This window comes from Rhinoderma darwinii, chromosome 3, assembly GCF_050947455.1.
Source record: "Rhinoderma darwinii isolate aRhiDar2 chromosome 3, aRhiDar2.hap1, whole genome shotgun sequence".
NCBI lineage: Eukaryota > Metazoa > Chordata > Amphibia > Anura > Rhinodermatidae > Rhinoderma > Rhinoderma darwinii.
Genome location: NC_134689.1, coordinates 246,172,736 through 246,178,489, shown reverse-complemented (window position 1 = coordinate 246,178,489; position 5,754 = coordinate 246,172,736).

The following is a 5,754-nucleotide window of genomic DNA, read 5'->3' as shown; positions in this document are numbered from 1 at the left end:
TTTCACTATGATGGAAAACGCTGTACCACAGTCTTCTTCCGGTCTTTTACCGCCTGCGTAATAAAAAAAGGCCTTAGTAACGTCAGACCAAGCCAATAATTTAAAGCAGAACGCAAACACCCGCGAGCCGACGCTGTGCCACCAGGCCAGACACACCAGAGTCGCGCAAATTATTCAAATATTACAACGTTACATTCAGCCGAGGCTGATCAGCTGAGCCAATACCTCTATCACCTACCACCCCCTACCATTCCTTCCACGCTTGAGAAGACGACCACGTTGAGGGAGCACTAATGAGAGCAACTGGGATCCAGCATCCACCAGAGTGAATCCGGACAGGGTCTTCCCTCATGAGTTTCATCATTCTCAGCGTTTGTGTGTTCTATAGCTGCTGCCTGCTACCATTGTAAAAATCACTCCCAAAATGGGTGCTGAACACTGCTTGACAATTTGAAGACACCTCTTCCTGAGTTGTAGCCAAAAATAAGGAGGGGGTGAGTCTCGCTCCCACATTTACAGCAGCTGTGAGTCAGGTTTCTTTGGCTGATTCACCTTGTTGTAATCCTGGGAAGTGCTCCCCCTGGTGGCCAACATAGCAAAACTGTAACGATGGGGGTAGGGAAACGAACAAGTGAGCCCTAATCTACCCGCCACTCTGTCCCTGCCTACTTGCAACGACCCGCCCTAGGCGACGGGGTACAACTGGGCGGCGGTCCCTACGCTCAGTAAGTGCACGAGACAAACATACAAGGGAATACAAAGCAAAGGGAAAGGGGCAGTTGCCCACGGAAACACCGTGAGCAACCAGAGTGGTGAACGAGCCAAGTCAAACCAGGAGAGCACGAGGTACCAAACGCAGTGAAGGAGAGTAGTCAGTAAGCCAGGGTCAGTATGGAGCAGGATCAAATAGTTAGGAGCTGTAGCTGAGCCAGGAAACCACACGAAAAGAATCACAAGCAAAGGAGGAACAGGAAAGGCAGGTATAAATGTCAGGGATCATTACCATGTATATTGTTTGAAAAATATTATCCTCACACATATGTATATACATTTCAGTTCTTTGTGTAATATACTGATATATATAACAAGTTCTTTGTTCATGTCGGACACAACTATGGAAGACACCACCCCCTGGAATGCAAGAAGAGTGAGTCTGAGAAACTGGTGGGGGCGTGGGCACCCCCACATCTCTGGGGAGGAGGCATGTGTCTCTTTCTGTGTTTCTTTGTTCTGAATAAAAAGTTTTTTTTCAGTCTTCCTCCTGACAGAGAGGGAAGCTGTACCAAACATCTGTGTGGTGTACTTCTCTCCAGGCATGCCTTCAGCTTTCAATTTACAGAGGTGGTTATTCGGTGTGAAATACGGACCTGACATAAATAGACAGAGGGCGGGAGCTAGCTCCGTCTGGCCAGGCTGCGATAGGCTCTCCCACTCCTAAGCCTGCCATCCTGAGTGGTGGAAGATGGAGTCAGTCTCAGAGACGTAGATTCAGGTGCAGACTGATTACCTATGGGAATTAACCCCGAAGCTGTGCCTGTCAGATCCTTTACAGTACCCCCCCTTTTATGAGGGGCCACCGGACCCTTTCTAAGTGGACCTGGTTTACTGGGGAAACGAAGGTGGAACTTCCTGACCAATACCCCAGCGTGAACATCCCGGGCGGGTACCCAAGTCCTCTCCTGGACCAGGAACTGGAGGGAGCCTTGGACCATCTTGCTGTCCACAATCTTGGCCACCTCGAATTCCACCCCCTCAGGGGTGAGAACGGGAACAGGAGGTTTCCTCGAGGGAGCCAAGGACGGGGAGCAGCGTTTAAGGAGGGAGGCATGAAACACGTCGTGTATACGAAAAGATGGGGGTAACTCCAGCCGGAAGGAGACAGGATTGAGGACTTCAATGACCTTCTACGGCCCAATAAACCGGGGAGCAAACTTCTTGGACGGGACCTTAAGATGCAAGTTCCTAGACGATAACCACACCAGATCCCCGACCATAAACAAGGGGTTAGCAGAACGTTTTCTATCAGCCTGAGTTTTTTGTACGCTCTGGGACGCCTCTAGGTTCTTCTGAACCTGGGCCCAGACTGTGCACAGTTCCCGATGAACGACCTCTACCTCGGCATTGTTAGAACTACCAGGTGAAACGGAGGAGAACCGTGGATTAAACCCAAAATTACAGAAAAAGGGGGAGACCCCTGACGAGTTACTGAACCGGTTATTAAGGGAAAATTCGGCGAGGGGAATGAATGAGACCCAATCATATTGACAGTCAGAGATAAAACACCTTAAATATTGTTCTAGAGATTGATTAGTCCTCTCAGTTTGGCCATTGGTTTCAGGATGGAAGGCAGAGGAGAAGGACAGATCAATCTCCAACTTTTTACAGAAAGCTCTCCAAAACAAAGAAACAAATTGTACCCCTCTGTCCGAAACAATATTGACAGGGACCCCATGGAGACGCAGGATGTGTTTGACAAACAAGGTAGCTAACGTCTTGGCGTTGGGTAGTTTCTTGAGGGGCACAAAGTGGCATATCTTACTGAAGCAGTCTACTACCACCCACACCACCGACTTGCCTTGGGATGGAGGCAAATCGGTGATAAAATCCATGGAGATATGTGTCCAAGGTCTCTGGGGAATGGGCAACGAACGTAGTAAGCCCGCTGGTCGGGACCTGGGAGTATTGGACCTAGCACAAACTTCACAAGCGGCGACGTAGGCCTTAACGTCTTTAGGCAACCCAGGCCACCAATAGTTTCTGGCAATGAGGTGTTTGGTACCCAGGATGCCTGGATGACCAGATAGTGCGGAGTCACGATTTTCCCTAAGTACCCTTAGCCGGTATTGCAGGGGAACAAACAGCTTGTCCTCAGGAAGGTTCCCGGGAGCTGAACCTTGATCAGCCGCAATTTCAGAGACTAAATCAGAATCAATAGAAGAAATGACCATGAAGCTACGCGACAGTGCATCGGCCTTAATATTTTTAGACCCAGCCCTATAGGTAACCAAAAAGTTGAATCTGGTAAAAAATAGCACCCATCGAGCTTGTCTCGGGTTTAGCCTCCGGGGAGATTCTAGGAAAACCAGATTCTTGTGGTCGGTAAGGACCGTTACCTGGTGCCTAGCCCCCTCCAGGAAGTGGCGCCACTCTTCAAATGCCCATTTAATGGCTAAGAGTTTGCGGTTGCCAATATCATAGTTACTCTCAGTGTGCGAAAACTTCCTGGAGAAGTAGGCACAGGGGCGGAGATGGGTGAGGGACCTGGTACCCTGGGACAAGACAGCCCCCACTCCCACCTCGGATGCGTCAACTTCCACGATAAATGGCTCCATTTGGTTGGGCTGACCTGGTTTACTGGGGAAACGAAGGTGGAACTTCCTGACCAATACCCCAGCGTGAACATCCCGGGCGGGTACCCAAGTCCTCTCCTGGACCAGGAACTGGAGGGAGCCTTGGACCATCTTGCTGTCCACAATCTTGGCCACCTCGAATTCCACCCCCTCAGGGGTGAGAACGGGAACAGGAGGTTTCCTCGAGGGAGCCAAGGACGGGGAGCAGCGTTTAAGGAGGGAGGCATGAAACACGTCGTGTATACGAAAAGATGGGGGTAACTCCAGCCGGAAGGAGACAGGATTGAGGACTTCAATGACCTTCTACGGCCCAATAAACCGGGGAGCAAACTTCTTGGACGGGACCTTAAGATGCAAGTTCCTAGACGATAACCACACCAGATCCCCGACCATAAACAAGGGGTTAGCAGAACGTTTTCTATCAGCCTGAGTTTTTTGTACGCTCTGGGACGCCTCTAGGTTCTTCTGAACCTGGGCCCAGACTGTGCACAGTTCCCGATGAACGACCTCTACCTCGGCATTGTTAGAACTACCAGGTGAAACGGAGGAGAACCGTGGATTAAACCCAAAATTACAGAAAAAGGGGGAGACCCCTGACGAGTTACTGAACCGGTTATTAAGGGAAAATTCGGCGAGGGGAATGAATGAGACCCAATCATATTGACAGTCAGAGATAAAACACCTTAAATATTGTTCTAGAGATTGATTAGTCCTCTCAGTTTGGCCATTGGTTTCAGGATGGAAGGCAGAGGAGAAGGACAGATCAATCTCCAACTTTTTACAGAAAGCTCTCCAAAACAAAGAAACAAATTGTACCCCTCTGTCCGAAACAATATTGACAGGGACCCCATGGAGACGCAGGATGTGTTTGACAAACAAGGTAGCTAACGTCTTGGCGTTGGGTAGTTTCTTGAGGGGCACAAAGTGGCACATCTTACTGAAGCAGTCTACTACCACCCACACCACCGACTTGCCTTGGGATGGAGGCAAATCGGTGATAAAATCCATGGAGATATGTGTCCAAGGTCTCTGGGGAATGGGCAACGAACGTAGTAAGCCCGCTGGTCGGGACCTGGGAGTATTGGACCTAGCACAAACTTCACAAGCGGCGACGTAGGCCTTAACGTCTTTAGGCAACCCAGGCCACCAATAGTTTCTGGCAATGAGGTGTTTGGTACCCAGGATGCCTGGATGACCAGATAGTGCGGAGTCACGATTTTCCCTAAGTACCCTTAGCCGGTATTGCAGGGGAACAAACAGCTTGTCCTCAGGAAGGTTCCCGGGAGCTGAACCTTGATCAGCCGCAATTTCAGAGACTAAATCAGAATCAATAGAAGAAATGACCATGAAGCTACGCGACAGTGCATCGGCCTTAATATTTTTAGACCCAGCCCTATAGGTAACCAAAAAGTTGAATCTGGTAAAAAATAGCACCCATCGAGCTTGTCTCGGGTTTAGCCTCCGGGGAGATTCTAGGAAAACCAGATTCTTGTGGTCGGTAAGGACCGTTACCTGGTGCCTAGCCCCCTCCAGGAAGTGGCACCACTCTTCAAATGCCCATTTAATGGCTAAGAGTTTGCGGTTGCCAATATCATAGTTACTCTCAGTGTGCGAAAACTTCCTGGAGAAGTAGGCACAGGGGCGGAGATGGGTGAGGGACCTGGTACCCTGGGACAAGACAGCCCCCACTCCCACCTCGGATGCGTCAACTTCCACGATAAATGGCTCCATTTGGTTGGGCTGAACCAGCACCGGGGCCGAGATAAAGCACTTCTTAAGGACCTCAAAAGCCTGGACAGCCTCAGGAGGCCAGTGGAGGAGATCAGCACCTTTGCGAGTGAGGTCCGTAAGAGGCTTAGCGATGACCGAGAAGTTAGCAAAAAATCTCCTGTAATAATAAGCGAACCCCAAAAAACACTGTAACGCCTTCAGGGAGGCAGGTTGGACCCATTCCGCCACAGCCTGAACCCTGGCGGGGTCCATGCGGAATTCATGAGGAGTGAGGATTTGACCCAAAAATGGTATCTCCTGTACCCCAAACACACATTTTTCAGTTTTTGCAAACAGTTTGTTTTCCCGAAGGACCTGGAACACCTTCCTGACATGCTCAATGTGGGAGGACCAGTCCTTGGAAAACACCAGTATGTCATCAAGGTACACTACAAGAAATATCCCCAGGTAATCTCTCAAAATCTCATTTATGAAATTCTGGAAGACTGCCGGAGCATTACACAACCCAAAGGGCATGACGAGGTATTCGAAATGACCTTCGGGCGTGTTAAACGCAGTCTTCCACTCATCCCCCTCTTTGATGCGGATAAGGTTATACGCCCCCCGTAGATCAAACTTAGAGAACCATTGGGCCCCCTGAACCTGATTAAAGAGATCAGGAATCAAAGGAAGG